Here is a 23434-nt window from a genome sequence, read left to right on the forward strand (position 1 = left end):
TCCTCCCAACCCCCAGAAGCTCCCTAACAAACAAACAAAATGTGCAGATTTTCACACACAGCTTACACAAAATCACAAGTTCTCCTTTCCCCAAAAGCTGCTTTATTTGCATGAGGCAGCTGCACTGGAAACAAGGTCTGTGCACGCCACTGCAGTGAAGTATGAACCTGGGTTTTCAATTGCTTTGCCCCACTGTGAGAACAGTGTGAGGGGGAACAACAGCCTGTAGCACACAGCTCCTGGGACAAAACCTGTGCCTCCTTCTGTGGCCCGTTTCACAGTGCACTCTGGTAGAAAATGATGTGCTAGAGGTAGCCACTGCTATTATTATTGTAGTAGAAGCAGTAAGTATGATGTGGTTTATTTTTGTTCTGTATAAATTTCAAGATTCAGAACTACATTACCCCGATGAATAAACGGTATCTGTGGCTATTTTAGCCTTTACACAGGGGCTTCTCTTCTGCTTTTATTTTAACAAAAAAAACCTCCGAAAGTGATAATTCTCTGGCAACCCAGCTATGCGCATGTGTACATGTGCAAGTGTGCATGGAACAAAAGGGTGGAGAGGAGCTCTGGGCTGTAGTTACTACTTGGAATATATCTGGTTTGTGCTTACTAACCTTCTGCTGCTTCCAAGAACAGCTCAGTAAATCATGCCTCTTCCACTGAAACTGCATATACACCACTGTACGTTTTCAGCAGGGATCCAGATGTGAGCAATTAGGCCACGCTGTGCTATTATGCTTCCTCCCATATATGAAGCACAGCTAAATAAGAATAAACCAGCCCTTTCTTAAAAATGTGCACAGTCCTTCCCAGACAGGCAGTGGTTAGCCCTTGATGGCATCTCCAGCGAGCACTTTCCAAACTCATGGTCTAAATACATGCCGAGACGCATGTCCTGACTGTGTGTTGGGACGAGGTCCTGTCGCCCGCTGGCCCTCTCTTCCCTCTTGCTCTCCCGATGTGAAGAGCTCTGGCTCCAAGGCTGGCAGCTATGTCATGCAGCACCCCTTTCCTCCTGCTGCCCCCACCCACCCCATTTGGACGACCAGGAAAAAGGAGCACTCTGAAGCGTAACGCACCCTAGAGGACAGAGACAGCTATTTGGACTGAATGCACCAAGAAGCACAACCAGGATTGCTCTGAGTCCCTCGTGGGTGTGAGGTTTGCCTGGCACCTCAGAGAAAGCCGTCATTTCCACTTGCTCTTAGTTCTGTGGCAAAATCTCAGCAAAAAAAGCACAGCTAGGGAAAGCCGGTCTGCTGGAGAGAAAGGTTAGGCCTTCAGTCATGTCTAAACAAACGGCAACAAGCCACTCGGGTTGAGTTTTTTTCCTCAAGAGATTCCAGACTGCTCTGGATCCAGTAAACAAAAACTGCCACTGGGGAAGGCAGACATATTTTTCTTTTCTCTCGAGAAATTGTAGATGTCATTCTATGTTCTGTGGTGGAGAAAAAGTTTCTTGAAGTAACTGGAAGGTCCCCATCAATTAGATGCTGAAAGGCTCCAAGAAAGCAATCTGATTGCTCTTCAAAAAGACATGAGAGATGGATAGGCATTACAGAGACATTACAGACACACTTTAAGACATTAAAAATAACACTCTAACCCAATTCCTAAACTGTAACACTGGGTTAGCTACTAGTGACTCACTAGGATACCTAAAATGTTGTTCTAATATTGAAGTATTGTTAAGTCCACTGGACCAGGCTGAGCTGACCCTAGCAGACGGCTATGGTGAAGGTAATCAAATCATCCTACCTTTCCGTCCCTAGATTTATTTTTGCAGTGTGTAGACACATATGGAACTACAAAAGGGCAAAGTTGGCTATGATAGAAGAGGGTAAAGGGAGAGGGGAAGGAGGGGCTATTTACAAGGAAGTTTGACACTCTCCAACTCTCTTCAAGATGTGAAAAAAACCCTTGGAAACCACTGAGAAGAAGGGACACGTCACAGGCTAGGTGGTGCAGCTCATGACTGCTGAGTATTTGGGGGTGGGGGAGAACAGCAATCATTCAAATTGAGGTAATGGCTTCAGTATTTTGCAAAAGCTTTATTTATTTAAGGAAAAATATACAAAGGGTATATTTTGCCTATCCAAAAGAAAAAAAAGATGTTGGTCCTTTACTTCCCAATATGTTTACATCACTTCTGTACAGAGTCTGACACTCACTAACATCCTAAACATTTCTGGAGTTCAGACGTCTTATACCACAATCATACTTTTTTGCTGGATCTTCAAACAATTGGCTGCACGAATGCATTTCACTGTCTGGCTTCTGAAGGTTCTGGGCACCACAGAATCATAGAATAGAATCATAGAATCATTAAGGTTGGAAAAGACCCTTGGCAGCTACAGAACAGAGGTTTGGCTCTGCCTGCTGGCTAATCCGCCACCTGTCAGAAAGCCCTTTCCTTTTGGTGCAGATTCCTGGTCGACCCAGCCGAGCAGCAATGCTGAGTGCAGCAGGGAGAACTCTCTGCATTTCAGTTCCCCCACAGGAATGTCTGGGGCTGTTCCTCAGGAAACATCCTGCTCTAATCCTGCAGGCAGCCGAGGAAGCAGGGAATGTGCTCCTGACAGCCAGCACACCCTCAAGAAATGTTCATCTGCAGGTCTGGGTGTATTTGTTTACTACTTTGATCAGTCTTTGACAACAGCAGAGCTTTCTCAGTAATGGTGGATTTAATTTACAGCACCCTTTCCCCATCTAGACTCTTCTCAGCCTGTCTCAGCATGCCAGCCCACCAGACCACTTAGCACCTCCAGCAGCATTTTTTCTTCTTGTGCTCTTTCTCCTGTTCTCTTCTTTTTGTTTCATGTCTTCTCTTCCAGACAAAGATGAGACTGTTATCCAGGGGAGGCATAAGCAAATAGCATATACTTCATTTCTTTTTCTCGAGAAAGTGCAGGTTACTGATGCTGGGCTTAGAAGGAAAGAAATGTAGGCAGCCTCTCACTCTGGCTACCATGAACAAACAGTGTCTGTATGTCTGTAGACAGCAGTATGAGGTGACTTTTCAAACCTCCCCATGCTAAGATCATGGCCAAAGGCAGTATGAGGATATATTTTGTCCAACTATTTCAGTGGACTTTGAATCAGACCGATGGACCACATGACCATGTCCATGGACATGGAGCACCTACAAGCATAAGACAGCAATGTCTGTCCCTACACCTTCTAATCTTTGAACTTTCCCAACATGCATCAGGTGACGAGAGACCTCTCCTTCCTGACTGCTCCACAATACACCTTTCCAAAAGTCCTGTTCTTCAGCAGCTACTTCCTGGGCTGGTTCTTTTGTCATTGGGTCTCTAATTTCAGTTAGCTTCCCAGCTGCCCAGAGTTTTATCTTGCAGTGGGTCCCTGAGATGGGTTCATCAGTTTTTCATCATGCTCACTCACTTCCACGCAGTCAGTCCTTCCCCCTAACCAGATACTCTTTCTGAGACAGAGGAATATTTGAACCCAACCTTCAGGAGTGAGCGCTGCCAAAAATTCTTCTTAAGATAAACATGACCGCCCCTCAGCTTCTGCTAACAGCTGTTGCAAGAGAACAGAGTTCCTCATGCAGGGTGAGAGGACAAGCTTGTGTTTCGATTCTTCTGGCGGTACGATGAAAACAGGGGTTTGATATGTTGTGGAGGATTTGTAAAACTGCATGTTTAATTACCAATTCTTTTTTCCTTCTTTTTCATTTTTATTTAAACTGCAAACTAATGAATAAAGTGGTAGTTTACAAGTTCTTCCAAGCTGCATACTCTGAACGTTTCAAAGAAAGAGTATATAAAATGCATCATATTTATCTCATGAAGTTATAACATGGGCAGTAATTTATCAGAAACCTTCCTCTGTCATTTCGTGCACAGTTCTTTCCAGTCCCTGCTACGTGGTATATTAACAATCCCTTTCTATCCAAAGCAGCGGTAAGACATGCTTCAAAGCAGTGCACTTTTGTAAGACACTCTGTGGGTCTTCCCAGAATAGGATGATGAATACAGTCTAGCTTGTCTGAATGTTGCAAGTGGTCAACAATGCTTCTGTGGCATGTGCTGACTACAAAGCCTACTATAAAATACATGGAAAGCTGTAGATATGAGAAGTTACAGTGCTGGTAAAACTGGACAGCTGTAGCCCTGAAGAAGTCTTCTACAAAGCCACAGCAGGGAAAAAAACACACATCAAATCCAGTTAAAAGCTTTCTGATACAGGCTCAAGAGCCCTGCCTGCAAGAGTAAGCATATAGCTTATATACCAATACTTTTAATTTTTGACCTGACTCCTAGACTGCCAACCTGGACACCAGGCAGCTGGGGAGGATGCCAGGGATGAGGCGATGGGGAGGACCACCACAGCTCCCTGCCCAGTGCCCTGCAGTACCAGCACGTGGTGACCGCTTCCTGGTGCTCATGGTCCAGCAGCCTCTGAGCTAGGGGCAGGCTGCTCCTGGCCACCAGTCCCCCAGCCACCTGTGCCCCCACACATTCATTGAAACAGATGCTGCGACAGGCTGGGAAACGTTGGCATTCCTTGGGACATCATAGCTCTGCGGCCCTGGGTTTTAAGCAAGTGTTCTCTCCTCTTTTGATCAACATCCATGTTTTCTCTTCCTCCTGTGCATCCAGAGATCTGGTTTTGTTTAACCCTGAAATGCAAAGGGAATAATCTAGGTTAGGAAAAAAAAAACAAGACCAACACAGGACCCGCTCCCCATTCCATCTTCAGGCACTTCTGCAGCAGCAAACCTGAGGGTTTTTTTTCCGTTCAAAGCCACAAACTGGCCTGAGTTTACTAAAACCTGGGCTAGCGCACATGAAACCTTCAGCGTGCCTGTGAACTGCCCTGCAGCTCGAGAAATTCAGAACTGGTCTGCTTATCTTCCCCCAGGAGACCCCCAAATTTGCTGCCAGCACCGCCAGCGCCTTTGCGAGCCCCAACACCGCCCCTTCGTGGCTGCAGCCGTCCGGCGCGTGGCTGGGCCAGCGGCTCTGCGAGATGCTGCCTCACACACTAAAACTGGAAAGCACTGGTACGTTTATGGAAAGGGGTGGGCTCTCCCCGCCATCCCACCCTCCCCCACGAAATTCCAGTCCGAGCAGGAGATCAGACTAAACGAGCTGTTCGTCCCCCTCCAAAACAGGCTTTGCCTGTTCACCCCACATCCATGCCTTAGTCCTGAGCGGGCAGGAGCTGCAGCTGGTCACGCAACTCTGTTACGACATTTTATCAGCTTTCCTTTTGTTCTCTGAGAACCAAGGGTCTGCTTATGTGTGCAACCGCTTTCTCTTCCAGGCAATATGGACCAGCAGACTCAGTGCATATGTGCACGGGGCAGGGAAAGAGGCCGCAATGCAGCAGGGCAAAAGTGCCTGTAGCACACCTTTGCATCTCCTCAGATTCCTGGCAGGACCATGCTGTAAGGTATGGCACTTGCACAGTTGCTTTGTTCTGCTTTTTGCAGCAGCCAAGAATACTCAGCACACAGCCCCCTCCCAGCCTGAGCATGACTGTCACCAAATCCCTCCCTGAAGGCTGCTAGAGGTGTGGGCAAGGGCCATTTTCCCCACACATCCCTGCGTGGGACCCCACTCTCCCCGCATCAATCCAAGCGCGAATCACCAAGGGCCACCACCAGCCACGCAGTCCCTTCACTCTGCTGGGGTGGTATAAACACAGAGTGCTCGATCACTTGTTTGCGATTTCGTTTCTCCATTGAAACTTGAAACACTTTGGCATGAACAGTGTAACCAGATGTGGCCAGGCTTTGAGATCCTCGCATATCCCAGCACATCCCTTTTTAATGCAATGACAGGATTAATACCTGAGCAAACATGTAAGGCATTGGTCTCGCTCGCCTAGGTGGGAACACCCCTTGCTCCTCGGTGCCGAAGTGAGGATGTGTTTCATGACTTCTCTGCTCTCTGCAGCAGGCTTTTTGTTATCACATTTACTCTTTTCCAAGCCTTCTACCTTTTTTCACCCCGGGAAGCTGATGGCTCCTTTATCAGAACCAGTCAGTGCAAACTGCTGGATGACACAAACCAGACGGCCTGCATCCGCTGCAGACTGGGACAAAAGATGGAAGCAAAAGATAATAATGAAGCACAGCTGGCTGATAAGCATGTTTAAATTTTGCAGAGATTAGCTGTGAGAACAGGAAGGAGTTCTTTCTCTCCCTTCTGTTTGTTTAGCTTTCTTTAATTGTTTATTTTTAGGATGAAAAACATGCCCATTCAGACTTATCAAGCAAGTTAAAGCAAGGCACAGGGAGAAATCTGTCTCATTAGAAACATGAAAGCCCCATCGCAGCCAAAAGTAAACAGGACTTTCCATTTCCCAGAGCCACGTAAGCTGGCGAAGGGCTGCTCGGCTGCTCGCCATCCTCGCTGGCCGGTGCGGAGCAGCGAGCTCAGCCCGTGGGTCCGCCTGGCTCCCCTGGCTCCGCGACAGGGAGAAGGGAGGGAGAGGGACTGCACAAGCGCCACCTCACTTACGGATGGGATACAGCAGCGCCGGCAGGTTTCATAACTCCTCTCGCATGGCAAAATATTCCTGTTATTTATCTGGGCCGTTGCAGCATGCACCGTAAGTAGAGGTTATTCAGCAGTGAGCCTCTCTTGAAGTCCGCGAGTGAGTGTCTGTGCCTGGTTTCCACAGATATAAAAACAAGCTCTGGAAAAGAAGTGTTTTTGTAAGGGGAACAGGCAAACAAAACATGTTTGAAGGAAGCGTTGCAGTCTCACAGCTGCTGCCACAGGATGACACAGAAGTTTTCCTTACGTGCTGCAAAGTGGGGAGATCCAGGCTGCCACCAGAAGCTAAGCAGCCATTGCAAAATGGGGTATTTCATTGCCCTTCTTCCTCTGCGTGCCTTGTGCTGAAGGCCAGTCCCTAAATCTGAACCAGCCTCTGATCAGTTCCTACACCTGCAAGCCTGCAGCCCCTTCTGGGGATCCTTGTTGGTTGAAAAGCTGAGGGGTCAGATCAGTGTTATACAGCATCTCACTTCTCCCTCCCTTCTGACTGACAGCGCGCACAGGAGGTCCTGTGTAACATGCTTCTTTGGAGGTTAAAGCAGAAACTTTACCCGAGCTCCCTGTTCACACCTGGTAACAGTACGAATGAACAAAGAGGAGCAGGGTCAGCTGGACTCCAAGTGCTTTATGCCACCCTGAAGAGGCAAAGCTGTGGTGGAACTGGGCTTCCCCTGGATGTGCATCCCTGGGGCCCTGCCAGGCAGCCAGAGGCATGCCACAGAATGTCATCACCCCTTGCTCGCACCACTTGAGCTCTGACACTCGTAACACTTTGTGTTATAACACTTTGGCTCCAGCCTTTAGAACTATTCCTTCACTGGTCACGGGGGGCTTAGACAGCAACAGTCCAGGAGGGTAATTCTATGATGCTTCCCTCTTACCTTACCCCAAAAATAGTACCAGCATGAAACGGAGAACTAAACAGAAGTTTAGTTCTTCGCCGAAGTCCGATATACTCCCTCACCAGACATCTTCAGTGTGGAGAGGAGGGGAGAAACACTTCATTCTGTTTTTCAGAATATATTAAGAGACTATTACACTACAATATGCACAAAGAAAGTATGACTGATAGAAACAATGTGCTTCTTGTGTTTTAAACGATGTGGTTTGTTCACAAGAGCCATTCTTTTGCATAGCTACACAAACTTGTTTGCAAGACTCACAGTGCGTATGTACAGAAACCAGCTGTACTGATAAAGCTTGTTAGTTATGTTGGAGCCTGGCAATCCCCATGACTCAGCTGAACACTGACCTGCTGCTTCTCCTATTGTCCCCCCTTGCTCTTGCCACTGCATGAATTTTAGTTTCACATATATTTATGAAAAAATATGGTTTTTTTTTCCTTAAAAAAATCACTAGGAGTTGAATAATGTCTCTGAAAAGCCTGTACTCGGCTCCAGAACCCCCTTCAGCACAATGATGTGAACTTTTGTTAATCCTAGTGGTGTTGCAGCCTCCAGAGGGCTGTGCTGCTCGGCTGCGCCGGCCACGTTGCTGGACATGAAGGCACCGGCTGGCTGGGGGCCAGGGGGCAGCCAGCTAACGCCAGCACACCCCCAGCTGTGCACAACTGCCTGCTCACTGCGAGCATTGCAGAGGTGCAGCACGCCATTTCTCTGACTTAAATTGCAGGAGGGTGATGAGAATGATAATTTATTTCACTAGGTATAGCAGATGAGGACACCTATTAAGACTGAAGCCTCCTAGGTAATTATAATCGGCAGTAAAACACAGTATTTGCCCTGAAAAGCTTCCTATCTAATTATACATATTACTTCAGAATTATTACAAAACACTTTTTTACTGTCTAGGTTCATTGCTATAAATGACAGGTATTTTAATAAGTACCTGAGTACAAATCAAAATTCAAAATGACACAAGGAATTGCAGGTGCTTTGTAGATGTCTATTTTCTGTAAGATCATGTCTTTTTAACAGCTTATGTAAGATGGAGATATGAATACACTGTATAAGTCATTTGAAGGCTTGCATACTCCCAGTATGTGTTTTCCCATTTCTACATTTAAAAATGTAAAACAAGCTGCATCAAATTCACACACTGGCGGTATGAGTGTGCTTCGCTGTAGTTGCTGTCTGAGAATGTATCAATTCACTTGTACGAAGTGACCTTTTTCTTTTCTAGGAGGGAGGATGGAAGGAGAAGATTTGAGGTGCCAAAAGGTCAAGGACAGGCACCGATGCAGGAAAGCAAAGCTTCAACCAAGAAAAGTACCGGCGGGTCCATGCGGCTGCTGTGAGACCTGGTTTATTATCTTTGTACAATGTGTGCTTCCATACAGGATAAACACAAATAGGAGCACCGATATGCCGCAGCCCAGCATGTTGTAAATAAATCGTTGGATTGGCAAGATAATGAGATACAATACCTAATAATTGCATCTTTTTCACTGTTTTAAATAGGTCACATCTTTCTCTGACTCTGAATCAAATTTTCCTCTGTGCTGAGGGCCAAGCATGTGACTCTCTGTAGCTGTAAAAAAGAAAGCAGCAGCAGACCCTTGGGGTATAGAGATATTACAGCAGCCACGCAACACATTTCTGCATTCAGAAAAGCTTTAGTGTTGGGTCAGGCAACAGCTACTAAGCAGGGACATATGATTTTTTTTTTCATGTTGTCAGAAGAAAATGTGGAACTGATAAGAAACACCTGTGGAAATAGAAAGCCATCTCAGAAACCAGGGTTTGTTTAAGTGATGAAGAGATAAAATCTAAAGCCATGTGTTGCAAAGCAAGATAATCTTGAACAGAATGTTTGTTAAAAAAAAAAATAAAAAAGAAGAAGAAGCAGTAGTACGTTTCAGGTAATCGGCTTTCTGTGCAAAGAAAGGTCCTAGAGGATCATAAGGCAACATTGGTGCAGTATATAAAACTGCATGAGCTGCATAGATGTTGTTCATTCATTTTTCTTCATGGAAACATGATTCCATTTACATTTTATTTGCATCTTGTAAATATTTTCTTAGAACCCCAGCAGGACACTGGAAAGCATAAAAGCACACATTACCAGCTGAACATATGTAACCAAGGTTTTCTCTTTGCTTGCAGCTCAGCCTATTCCATGTGCTCTGATTTAAAGCCCTGTAATACACTTACCACATAGGAATTCTGTTTAGCTACATTTAACTTTTTTGAGGGAAGATTTGTCAGATCATTTGTTTTATTCAATGCATACATATTTTCATGCCTTTGTCCTGCTTGATGTGAAATAAGCATTTTTAAAGGAAGTCGATCTCAATATTTCTTTTCATTGTCTGGAATGAATGCAGTAGTTAAATGATAAATACTGGGAAATGTGCTGTACAGTGTGGATTTAATGGAAACATTGCCATGACTCTACGCCTCAGTGTTGTGGCATTAAATCAGTCAGAAGACAGAGGCAGACTGCCGGTGCGTGCGATGCCCAGAGGAGGAGGCAGTTCCAGTAATAATTTTAGAGACTGTAAAGTGATTCTAAAATGGAAATCTCAGCAGCAGTTCTAGGAGGGCCCAGCTGCAAAAGATACATAAACGCATGCCCAGTTTTAAACACACAAGTAGTCCCAAAATCAATGAGACCACCCACAGGCTTACAGTCCCTTGAAGAATTGAGCCCTTAATTGCTCAGTAACTGCTGCAAAAAGACATAATTTCCTCTGTATTATTTAATATTAAAAAGGGCTTTGCCAGCCCAAAACACTGGAGAAGCCCAACCCAAACCAAGTGGGTAAAGTGAGGAACGAAAGCAGCCTTACAGGAAAGCTGTTTTTTTGCCAAAATTCTCCCCTATTTCAGCTCACGTTAAGTTGCTCCTCCTGGTGAGGTCCATGTTCAGCAGCACTCATTTTAGGCAGGACCACCAAATTACAGTGGCTTCCCCCTTTGAATGATGAGCAACTGACAAGTTCTGGAGGTTTGGGGATTAATTGTTTGGAGCACAAATTCCTAATCAATCCCGTCTTAGCAAAAAAGTTGTATCTGTAGCCAATATTTTTAAGACCTACTTGGGATGCCAAGTTTCTTTGTCTGCAAGGGCATTTCTGTAGCTTCTCAAACTGTGTTACATGAGTAGCAAATGAACTTTAATGAGCTGATCCTTTTGCAGTGTACGAGGCAGGGAAGTGTTAATATCTCTGCCTTACAGATGGGCAACTGATCTGCAAGGGGTCAGAAACTTCAGCTGTAGAAAATCTGGAAAGCTGAGCTGACTTTATTGGAGCTGCGCTGATTTATACCAGCTGAACATATGGCCCCAGAAGATTAAGTAGTCTGTGTGAGAAATCTGTGGTACATCTGGGACACTCCAGGGCCTGAGTCACACGATCATCCTTCCTGCCCATAACGCTTGCAAACATGCCTCTACTACGCAGGAGCCTCTGCTAACTATTCCTCTAACCTCTTGGCAAAGCAATAATGAAATTGTTTGAATGACTCAGCCCAGGGAAAGTTGGGGTTAGCTTATGCTGTTGACAAAACCGCTTTCTCTGGTTACTTTGTGCATGGCATTAGTTTGCACAGGTAAGCCAAAACTATATAAAATATTGGGTGGTTGTATTTGCAGCCATATACTAAACAAAGACATAGCAGAAGGAACTTGCAGTCCAACCTCAGGAAAGAGTCTGTCAAAATCTTAGAAAAGGGGATCTGTGTTTCCTTTTCGCCTCAGTCCTGTGCCATACCGTATACGAGTAGCTGAGGGCCAATACGCCACTGAGAGGTGTTTCCCTGCGCACGCTTTTTTTATCATCAAAGTTTTTATGTAAGTCCAGCACTGGCATACGCACATTTTCCTAACTATCTTTTGCCCAGGCAAGAGGGAATTTTTGGAAACACAAAAGGTCTCAGTAAAGTCACATATATACTTTAACAGGCTATTAAAGCACAATTGTTTTGTAACTGGGACAGCTGTTGTAGCCACAGCAATATTTATTTAACTATTGTTCCAGGACAGAAAAATCAAAACAAAACAAAAAAAACCTTGAATCATAAACCCAGTCTAAATCTTTTTCAAACAGGTTTCCAAAAAAATGTGTTGGGGCAAAGCCTGCACAGTTTGTGGGGAAAAAAAACAGTGAAGCTGTTCACGTGCAGGCTTTGCTTGAAATATGGGTTACTGTGATATTCCAGGAACGGCTTAAATATAATACAATGTTAACTGGTTACAACATTCATATTACAATGATAATTTCAGATAATGATAATGGTGAGAAAGGTGATGGCACCAATCAGAAGGAACAGAAGGGTATAATGAAAACTCATTTAGAACTTTATCAGTGCATTATATTTAATTAGCAAAAGGTTTCCTGTTGAGGGGATCATTATTGCAAATGACATGAAAAAGTCATTGACAAATAAGCAACACTGCATAGTGTTCCTAAGTCCCAAGGGGAAAAACAGAATTGAACTGTATTTAAAAAGGAAAAAAAAAAAAATCTATCTTCTTGAACAAAGGAGAAGAACACATACCCCACAACACTAATCTGGAAAATGAATGAAAAATGTAATCACACTATTCCAGAAGTTAAGAAATGCAAAGCTTCTTTGTCAGTTTTCACAAAAAATAAGACAGAAAACATGCAAGACTTTTAAAGGATTAGTAAAATCTTATACTGTGAACTATATTTATCCCAAACTCCAGAGTATTTATTAACATTTGTTAAACTACCTACTGAAAAGCAGTAAACATTGACTCTCCAGTAAGAAGGAAAGAAAAAGGAGAAAAGTTTGCTTAGCATCCATTTCCAGCCTGTTATTAAACAAGAAGCAACATCTGTAAGCAGTTTCTCAAGCACTCTGCGTAACCCAGCACCACCACCTGCTGTTTGGGAAGGAAGATTCAATTTCCCTTGCCTTGCACATTAAATCTCCAGTACCACGCATGCAAAGAGAAATCATCCATTTCAACCTTTCAAAGAAGAGGAGGAGTACAAACAAACAAAACAAAATAAAAAAAAAAAAGACAGCAGAAGTTCCCACCCCCAGTAATGTATGGGAAAGGCAGCTCTGCCTGTTTTAATCATGAGATGAGCCTTCCTCAGCTATGGGGTGAAGAAGCTGAGCCATAATAACACACTCCTTTTGCTCTCTTGGCTTGGGAGTCCCACGAAATCTTTATAAACTTTGGCTGTGCATCTCACTTGCCTCCAGTGTGCTACCTGTCTTCCCCCAGATCCTGAAACTTGCTAGCAAAATTGCTTTACGCTTGCTGTATTTTGACTTTTCTTCCTGTGGGGGCTGCTGAAAATTCCTTGCATGATGTTTTTGTGGGGAAGGTCAAATTAATAGTGGCCTCCCAGTTTTATAAACATGGAACATGGTAAAGTCCAAAGCTTTTCCTTCAGAAAACTTGGTGAGGAAGCCACTCATCCCTTCCCGTGGATGGGATGGAAAGGAGAATCTGTGCCATTTCCTTTTAATTACTAATGGACCAAAAAGAAAAAATTGTAGCTGAGTAGGCCCTAAGAAAGCCAAGGGAAGATATTCAACACCATTCTGCTGCCTGTATCCAATGGTGCAGCTAAAAGCTGCGTTGGCTGCACCTGAGAATTCAGCCTGCCTCTGGACTGCAAGAGAAACTGACTTACAGCCACTGGGAACAACTGCGGGGGAGCCGCACTCCACATGGGCTGTTAAATCACAGCCCAAAAGCTGCCTCTTTTTTTCCACCAGCTTTCCCTTCAGACAGGTAAATCTCCAGCTAGCCATTTAGGTCTATCTGCGTATCTAATTCTTTCCAGGACTGATACTGATACTCTGTCCTATATCTTGTGCAGACATGCACAGAGCATGTCTAAAAGGGCATGTCACTGATTAATGACAAACAGTGCAATTCTTAACAGATAGTAAAACATCCCCCTGCTGCTAATCAGTACGGTCAATGAACTGTGATGTTGAGCATGTGCATTTTTGTGTCACAGGTTTGGTGAAACTCCGTGGTTTGGCTGTGGTGTCCACAATTCTCATTCACCCCAAAGAGGAAAGAGTTTGGGGTTTTGCTGGGGTGGTGGTATTCTTTGTTGGGGTTTTTGTTGTTGTTGCTTCCCCCCAAAATGAGAAGTCTTTCATGCGTTAGGGCTGCTATTTCTGCATTATCTGTTTTCATTCAGCTCCTAAGTTGAGGTGATTAAGTTTTGTTTTGTTTGCATGCCCAGTGCACACCTGGAAGTTGTAGAACTAAGCTCATTATCAGGTTGATGCAGGTTACATTTTTCTCCTCTCCTGGTCTGCAATCCTAGAGCTGTTGCATGAAGCACAGCACAGCCTGATTACCTCTGAGCGTCTAGATCTAGAAGACTCCAGTTTGCAGTTTCTGCCCTCCCTAATTTGCCCCTTTGTTTAAAATATTACAAGAGCTGAAGACAATTTTAAAAACAGAGGTGCTTGTGGGTTTTTTGTTGTTGGTTTGGTTTGGGTTTTTTTTTTCCCCAAAATGAAAGAAATACATCCTCTGTACCAACAGAGAAGCAGGTACCTCAGCTGGCAGTTGGACCAGTTAGGTGGCACTAGAGCTGGGGAGGAGGCACGCAGGACCCTACTTCCCTACTTGCTGTACCACTGAAGAGGACAGCCCTACAACAGGACATCTCGATGAGGCTGAGTAGTAAGTATCGGACACATAGGTTGGAGGTCTCTTTCCAGCTTTTACCAGTGCACAGATGCACTGGGAATGTGATTTGCAGCAACAGCCATTGGAGTGAATTACAGGGGAGAAAAAATGGCTTTATATCCACCTCAGAGCCGAGATGTGGATCAAACAAGGATTGTTTCCCTCAAACACTGTTTCACAGACACCTGAGCCCATGTTCACCTTCACTAACTCTATGGGCTTCTAGAAGGTGATCAGGTTTTAAGTACTAACCTCTTTCTGTTGCCTGCAGAAAGAGCTAAAGACAATTATGTTTTAAATTTAGATGCCCATGTTCAGTGCCCCTGCTCAAGTGCCCTGTTCAGCGCCCCAAGGCTGGAGGCCGCATCAGTACTGGCACCCCAAATGACTACAGGATCAGAAAGAACACAAATAAATTGAAATTGGTTTGTGTGTAAAATCAATACAAAATCAATACCTAAAAACGTATCTAAATTTTTGTAAGCACTAAATGCATGCAGGAGAAGTCTGGAATATTTCCTGCTACAGCCAGCAGTGGATTTTTACGGTGGAGAAGCTGCAAGATTATTTAGAAAATATATAGCAAAAAAAATATCTGATGAATCCCTGCAATGACACACTACAGCACTGATTTTATCAGTGACTTTAATCTGGGTATGCTGGGAATTCCCCTTTGGAAATGTTTAGGATTTTTTTAAAAAGCAGGACATCTTTTAACTGCAAATATGCAAACTGTCAATTGCATAACATGCACTATAAACATGACAGAGTTCTTACTTCACTGAGCAATTGAAAGATCAAAGTACTTTCTCTTTAGTTACCTCAAGGAGACTCTGAGTACAGAGATTTTTAAAAACACTGCTGCTAAATACTTCAGAAATAATCTGGTGTTCTCCTACTCTTCTGATTATGATTAACTTTACATATTTAAATTGTTTATTATTGCATCAGCAGAGGTCAAAAGCTAATATCACTCTATACTTTCCACCTAGAGGAAATTCCACTCTGAAGTCTCTATGTGCTCTCCCTCCCCTTTTCAACATATTTTTAATAAAAGTGGACTTCTTGATAGCCTTACAGGCATGTAAGGGCACAGAGATCAACATTATCAAGGTTTATCTGGTTATTCACTAACCATGCAAGAAGATGGCTTTCAACATTATGACTGCCAGATAAAGAGATCCTTGGCATAGACTGAATATGAGTATTGAAGAGGAGACACTAGTGTGATAGGAAGTTGGTGATGTATTTCTTATAACTTGTTATGACTTGAATTTAAGGGAAAAAGACCTTACAGGCCCTCAAATATTCCATGCCATATGGAATACTTTATTAATTTAGAGATCAATCTGAGTGAGATTTTCCAGTTTCAGAAATTCCTCTTGCCTCACTAAAAGCATTAGGTTTTTGTCAAGCCTGAGCTCTTTCAGAGCTGAGGGCAAATGTTGAGGTACTCCATTGTGCAAGTCCTCTGCCAAGTTCAGGTTTTCCAGTTTAATCATGTTACCAAAAGCTGCCTTCTTAATGCCCTTCTCAGTAATTTGATTGTGACTGAGATCAGGCTTTCATAGCTCTGACAGCTCACTGAAGACATCAGTAGCAATTACTGATATTTTCCCGGCTGTTAAATACCATTCCTCAGGGGTGAGGGGAGAACTGTGGTAATGAATGCTCCTCAGTTGACTGAAGTTCACCTTTATCATGTGCAAAGATGTTAGGCAGTGAAACGCAGCTTTGGGGAAGAGTTGGTGGGTTAACCTGCTACTGTGGAGGCTCAGTGCCACCAGGCTCCTGCAGTGAGACCACACCCGCTCTGCGATGCTGCAGGTGCTGGCACTGCCTCGCCCCAGCTCAACGAGGGCAATGGGCAGATCTCCCGGGATGCTCCTATGATTTTTGTCACTCACGTGAAGGCATGTCAGCCTATGCAAGCCCCACAGGCTTCTTTTATGGCTCCATCACTGAGCTGCTTGTTCTTCAGGACCGAGAAGTCTGGTGACAAATATTCCCTCAGGAGACCCAGCTGGATTAAATCTATCCTGTTATTCATAAGCAGTAAATATCTGGCACTAAAGGTGATTCATAGAATCACAGAATCATAGAATGTCCTGAGTTGGAAGGGACCCACAAGGACCATAAAGTCCAACACCTTTCCTTGTACAGGACAACCCCAATTCACACCATATCTCTGAGGGCGCTGTCCAAGTGCTTCTTGAATATCGTCAGGCCTGGTGCCACGACTAACTCCCTGGGGAGCCTGTTCCAGTGCTCCACCACCCTCTGGGTGAAGAACCTTTTCCTAATATCCAACCTAAACCTCCCCTGGCACATCTTCCTGCCATTCCCTCGGGTCCTGTCACTGGTCACCAGAGAGATTCCTTCAGGGTTATTTGATGGCCTTTTGCCTGAGCACTAAACCATTCTGAAAATAAGATTAGAAAAGTGAAACCACCACTGTTGTCAGCAAAAGAAGAGTTTCAAAACTATTTGTGTGTAAATTCCTTTCTAATACCCCTTTAGCTGTAATAGATATATTGGCATTTACTTCTCTGTATCAGTAGTAAGAACATAAAATTGTTGCTATTTACAGTTAGAGCACTAGCCATCTGTCCTCAATATCTTTTATAAACTAGGTTCTCTAGGGTTACATAATTTGTTTTTATTAAAGCTCAAAATTATATTTTCTTCTCTTTTTTGAGTGTATATGATGTATGTTCTGAGACTAGTATCCCTCTCTAATTCTCTCTTTGAGCATGTTTTCTACATTTTAACAATTTTCTTCAAGGAAGAGAAAATTATTAACTCATTCTTTGATGTATGCTGATGTATGATTTGTTCATTTGGAAATCACATGCATGTGATGTATAACCACACAGGAATTCTATATTAATGTGGCTCTAATTATTTAGATGCATATCCTACCATTGGATACCATTGGAATTGTATGACCATTATTCGCCCATGACCTTCTACCATACTTCATCAACATGTATATCTATGTACCTTATGATAACTATTTTTAAACAGCTTATGCTCAGGGCGTGACTAGAAGACTTTATCTGGAGGGCTCAACTGCCGGAGCAAGCACACACTGGAGGGCCAAAGTCATCCACAAAAAGGCTGGTGATCTGATCTTCTAATCTTCCACATCCCTATAGCATGACTACTTTTCTTTACATTATTTTTCTGCCTTTTACTCCCTTTGCTAGCTTACTGCTTGTTTCTGAGCTCTTTGTCTTTGCTGTTGCTATTTTAATAGTTCTTGCACCACACATCCTTTTCTATTTTTTTTTTAGCTCTTCCCTTTTCTTCCCTTTGGTAGGAGGAATGTTAGTGATCCTTCTCCTGACATTTCTCTCTGGACTGAGTTTGACTCTCTGGCATGAGAAAACACACACCCTTGCTTGATTTGTGACTTACACTTCTGCCAGTTGGAAGGCACCTTTGCCCATCTGTGGAGCGAGAGGACCTGCTTGCCTGTACTTGGATGTTGGTAGGGATGCTCCTACCCAATGGACTAGCCTTGATCTCTGCAGGAGACACTGCAGAGGCACGTGAGGTGTAGCAAGAAATAGAAAATCGCTCAGCAACGCACAGGCTCTACTTTCACGCTCTTCTGCAGCAACAATCTCACCTGCACATTTCAAGACTGAATTACTGCTATTATTACATTTGAAAGGCAAAACCGCATTTTTAAACTTCTCGTTGAACTTATGAACTGATTGGAATGTCTCCACTGGAGTTTTTCCTGGTTTTAGGATTTTTCCTGTTCTGCCTACATTTGTCTCTGTTAAGGAAAGAAACGAACACTTCTGGAGAAAAGACAGGAATACATAAAATCATAAACCATACTGTCTGTTAACATAAAAACCTGTAGATTCAATTTTTAAATTACATAAATCAAGAAAACTTTGCTTGATGCCTCTGTTTCTCTTCTGATTTATACCAGCCCTGGGGACCTGGATCCTCTTGTAACAGAGAATGTAATTTCTTCTTCCGTTATAAATGCTTGTGGATTTTGAAGCTATTAAATACATTTGTTGTATTTCAACATGGGTCAGAATAACATCGATCTTTAAAATGGAAATTTTATTTAACCCACATTTTAATATACTGTCATTTCAGTATCTTTAGACATCTGGCACATGAGTCTTCCTGTGCTGGGGACACAGATTTCCAGGGGAGGTGCAGGATTAGTAAAACCTTGTCAGATCAAAATAGCTGATCCACATCTGTTGGAACTGTCATTTTTAAATACTGAAATTTTGTCTGCCTACTCCACGGAAGTAGAAAATAATGAAATATTTATGACAGCTTATTATTTACATTAATACAGCTATAAGAAATTAATTTCTGAAATTGTTATATTCTTTCCTATTGCTTAGTCTATCTACTCATCCATCCACCATTCACCAACAGACAGTCCACTAGCCTATCCTTGCAGTTAGCATTCTGAGTGTCTCACAACAGTTACTCTGTTTTAACTCCTTGTCCCTTTTTAACTTCTGAAACTACTTTCATCCCAAGTATTTGGACAGAAAATCTAAGCAGAGGGGCCAAGAAGTGATATAGCATAAAGATCATTGATATCTTCGTCCTCGACAGATCAAGGAAAGCTTCTGTCTTTTGCTGAAATGGATATTCAAAGAATGAGAAAGAGTTAAAATACCAAAATTTGAAAATGAAATTAAAATAATTCTTGCAACTTTCCTTTAGTTTTATACTGACTTATATCCTATGAGTATAATCTCCCACAGGCTTTTATTTGAACACAGAAGTCAGAATTAGTATTTTAGAATTGCAAGAACTTAGTATTTAATTCTCTATCAAATTTGACTGAACTTGGTCAATGGGATTAGAAGGTGTAGGGTTGAGAGACAGACAGACACTAGGGTAACCTTAGTTTGGTTTTTGAAATAGCGTGAAAGTAGGATGAAAGTAACTTAAGAATAGTGTGTCTTTTCATTAGTTTATGTAGTAGACCATAATTTTGGCAGAAGTTTTCATCCTTTAGAGATTATCTGAATTTTCCAAGGGAATGCCTCATGAATAAGATTAATCTATAAGTTAGGGTGTCTATGGTAAACCACGCATTTTGAATCTGCCTATCATTAATGGAGAAAATTAAAATCCTTTAAGTGCATTATTTATCTTTTTTTTTAAGATGTCTAAAATAGATCAGTACATGGGATTTCCAACAAAACACAACATGAATTGCAAAACTTTCATTGTTCCCATCATAACTTTGTTTTGCAAACTCTTTGCCCTACCTACAACGAAGGTATGGTTAGGCCTTCTCGTACTCTATAATGTTAGTATGTTATATTGCTTCCAAGAAAACAAAGATTATTAAAAGAATAGACTGGAATAACCCTTTTGAATTAATATAAATTAATATCCTTATCTATAAGTAAGAGGAGATTCATTTTGTTAGTCACTATGAAGATTAGAAGAATTTTCAATTACTGCTTTTGTTCTTTTAGTCTAAGATACACATTTCTGGTTGTACAGTAACTGCCTAATGGTTATGTCAAACATATTTCCTACCGCTACATTTTCATAGAGATCTTTTATTACACTGCACTGATGTGTGGCTCTACTTTATATATCTAACTCCAGGGTTTTTTGATACAGCAATTTATGGAATACGTCCATCCCCATGAAAAAGAAAATCCCAAATATTTGCGTTTTCAGAGTGCTCTGAGATTTTCAGCTGTAGCTTCAGTAGTAGTACACCAGCTTGACAAGAAGATTGTACCCAGCACGTCCTTCACCCGCAGGAAATGCAAGACCTGTCGCTGCTGTAACACAAACCCCTGCAGCACCCCGCAGTACTGCCGCAGCTGACGCCCAGGTGAGCCCACCGCACACCTTGGCAGTCACCCATCCGTGCTGCCAAGAACAAGGAAGAGGAGCACGAAAATGCTCTTGGCAGGGACAACAGCACAAAGACTCATTCTCAGCTTGGGCCTGTGCCTTCCCAGCCAAAGCCCCTCTCTGTCGGGGGGTGCCCCATGAGAGCTCCGTGCCTGCAGCCCCGATGAGCCATATTTTCCCCTTGCCCTGAGGATCTGCAGGGGTTCTTATGCTGACAGCTCTCTCCAGTCTTCAGAGGATTTCAGGAAAGCTGCTAAGTGCAGTGTTTTGCCAGGGGGGTTTCCACTTAGTTTCAACAGCATCTAAATGTTATGGGGAGAGCAAGCCAGGCAGGTTCTAGCCAGAGCCAAACTGAGGGTCAAAAGCATCCCCTAAAACAGAATTATAATCATAATGCTTGCCTTTTGTACAGTTTAGTTCTTTAGTACTGCAAACCGTTCTGGGATCGCAGGACAGAAAGTTTGTACAAGTGCTTCAGTTTCTGAGCCATCTTTGCACAGATTGTCACTGAACTTAAAAAAACAAATGAAAGAACACTGTTTTTATCAATTGCACGCCTCCATTTAAAAACCCAAACATTTTACTGATTGACTGGAATAATTAGAAAGTAATTATATCACTGCCTACACATTTTGATCTCAGACAGGTAAGATGAAAATCCAGCAGTCATTTTCTTCCTGAAAGCTTGAAATAGGAAGGATTGCCTCAAGGCTTTTGATTACAATTATTCCACTGTGTATTATTTTTATAATCACTTCCACTCCAACTATGTGCTGACATTTACATATTATGTTATAGGTTTCAGCATGCTCCCAGCTCTGACTGTTTTGCACTGTAGGCTAAATTCTTCTGTTATTACTGGTGTTATTTTTCTAATATGTCTGCCTGAACTGTCCACAAGGAAGATGCTCTCATCTGATTATATGCTTTGTTGGGATTGAAACTGGCTCAATTAATAATGGTCAGTGATCAGAAGCACCTCGCAGTTAGGTTGCAGAGTTTTACATCACAGCATAATTCTTCTGTCTTCTTTAACAAGTCACCTGTTCCCAGAATGACATAGTTCATGATATAAAAAAGACTAGAGAAAATAAATACGTATTTCGATAACAGTATCATTATGTAAATGTATTTAAATCACAGAGAAGTCTTCTCTATTATCTCACACACCAGCACGACATTCATGTCTACAGAAGTCCCAGATGTGAAAAATGAAGTGGATTGAATTGTCACCCTTCAGCCTATTAAAGACAGAATATCCCACTTTAGTGTTCCCGTGGTTAGAATAAGATAAAACCATGTGGGATGGTATTGTAGCGTTTTCACACAGGGCTCTGTGAAAGGCCATCGACCTATGCGGCACAGGTTGCTCATGCAGTACCTGTTCTTCCTTCTTCCTCAGAGGGATTTCTGCCAAGGTACAGATTCTCATGTCACTGTGTCTACAGAAGTATGTATCAAGCTAGAACAGGACCAAATTTGGAAGCCTCTACAAGGCCTTCTGGCAGACAGGTGAAAATGCTGGTGCATTGTCAGGCTACATCAGAAGTCTGACTTCCACTCCAGTAGTGCTGGAGGAGCTTCAACTTGAGTATTAATTATCATAAAACTCCACCCTTCAAGTCCTGAAGTCTCTTCTTCTAAGTTGTCTTTCTCTGAGATTAGTAAAATTTTAACCTCTGCTGTAGATCTGTTGAGTCACATAAAAAATAGGCAATATTCCTGGGTTCTGGAAGGGGTGGGCGGCAGGGTTAGGTTTGCTGTAGGCAGTAAGACTACCACAGAACTGTTACTTCCAGCTCTGGTATTCACAAGTCATGGTGAAAATTTGAAAGGTAGAGAAGTCCAAAAAAGTCAATAAGAAAGACTGAAGGACTTGAGCAGCTGTTTTCTAGGAACAGACTCAAAACGATCAGTCTAGTGAGAAATACTTAGGTGACATGATCACAAATAAGTCATAGACACGGAGTGAAAAAAGGTGATTAAAAAAACCAACAACATTCTCCCACCTAGCAAAAGAGGACAGACAAGATAAAATGGCTGCAAGTTGCAAACAAGACAGTTTGCAGGGAAAATGCAATACCCACTGATCTCAGAAGGTAATTAATTATTGCAATGCCTCATCAGCTGTTGTGGCTCATTCTACAGTAACAGTCTGATTGTGGTTGGATGTTTTCCTAAAAGACATATTATATTTTATACAGGGTATAATATGGAAGTCCCATTGCTCATGTAATACAGTAATTCAGAGATGATGTTCACAATGTTTCTATCCTTTTTAAAACTGATCATATGATCCTTGGCCTACCAAGCAGTTCCTTGGGAACCATTACTCATTGGTAAAAATGAGAACTGTGCCCTATAACCCCACCTCTAACCTGCTCTGTTTTTCTGAGACATTGAAATATCACCATGTCCACTTTCAGTAGTTTATAGATAATACTGTTTTTCTATTTTTATCAACAATTACTCTTATTTTCACTCTCTTAACTTACTTAGTAATTATGCATAAAGGTATGTCTGTTATCCCCAAAGGATTTTTTTGCTACTTCAGGTGATATTCAGCTTCAGACAGAGTTACTGAAATTTAGGTCTGGATGCGTAAACATCTGAATGTGAGCTGGAATTAATCTTGAACTGCTTTCCACCCCTAATGTCTATTTTGAGGCAAGCAGGACTCTGCTTCAGGCTCCAAGCTGTCCCCCTGCATATTTTACAAAAGATGAGCAGAAAGTGCTCTGCTGTGGAAAATTGTACAGGCTGGTAACATCAATACAGAAATCAGCCAAGTGACTGATGGCTCTAGGAGGCCATCTGTTTGGTGTTTTCACTAAGGTTGATCACACATCTGGATTAAGCAATAGCACCTTCCTCTGGCACCTGAAAAGCTGCTGCCTTAGAAGTGGAGGCAGGGCTGCACAGAGGGTCTTGAGTCACTGCTCCTTGCCAGTACAAAGTGGGAGTGAGTTTGGTACATGTGGGAGTGGTGTCTCACCTGAGGAATGCTCTGAACAAATATCGCCAAAGCAATACATTTTATTTGCAAATCCACCCTCTTGTTGCATCTCCCCAGGCTCATGACCATGTTCTGTAATAAAGGTTTCCTTTATTACATCTTAGTCTACCTTTATACTGGTAGAGTAGGTGTGCCCTAGAGAGCCCATGATCAGGCCAACAGTCAGAGAAATGCTCAGCACCATACTGTGTAAGTGTTGCTGTCCTTCAAAGCAGTGAAGACACCCTTCCACATCCAGACTGCCTGAGGAATAGCTCCTGGCACCTGCTATCACCAGGGCTGGGAGTCATCTGAGACAGTGTGAGTTGGCCTTGGCCAAAATTGTGCCAGGAACTGCTCTAATTATTTACAAACATAGTCTATAATCGAATTTCATCTGAGAATTAAGAAAGTAAAT

General features: G+C 42.7%; 1 long non-coding RNA gene across 1 annotated transcript; it reads right to left on the reverse strand.

The window, feature by feature from the left end:
• Positions 1 to 1975: 1975 nt before the first annotated feature.
• On the reverse strand, positions 1976 to 6647 carry LOC135314659 (uncharacterized). Its single transcript, XR_010374162.1, has 3 exons — positions 6501 to 6647; positions 5828 to 6072; positions 1976 to 4651 (listed from the first exon to the last, which is right to left on the reverse strand). It is a non-coding gene; the product is annotated as an uncharacterized LOC135314659 (long non-coding RNA).
• Between the last annotated feature and the right edge of the window lie 16787 nt (positions 6648 to 23434).

This window comes from Phalacrocorax carbo, chromosome 1 (assembly GCF_963921805.1).
Source record: "Phalacrocorax carbo chromosome 1, bPhaCar2.1, whole genome shotgun sequence".
Lineage (NCBI taxonomy): Eukaryota > Metazoa > Chordata > Aves > Suliformes > Phalacrocoracidae > Phalacrocorax > Phalacrocorax carbo.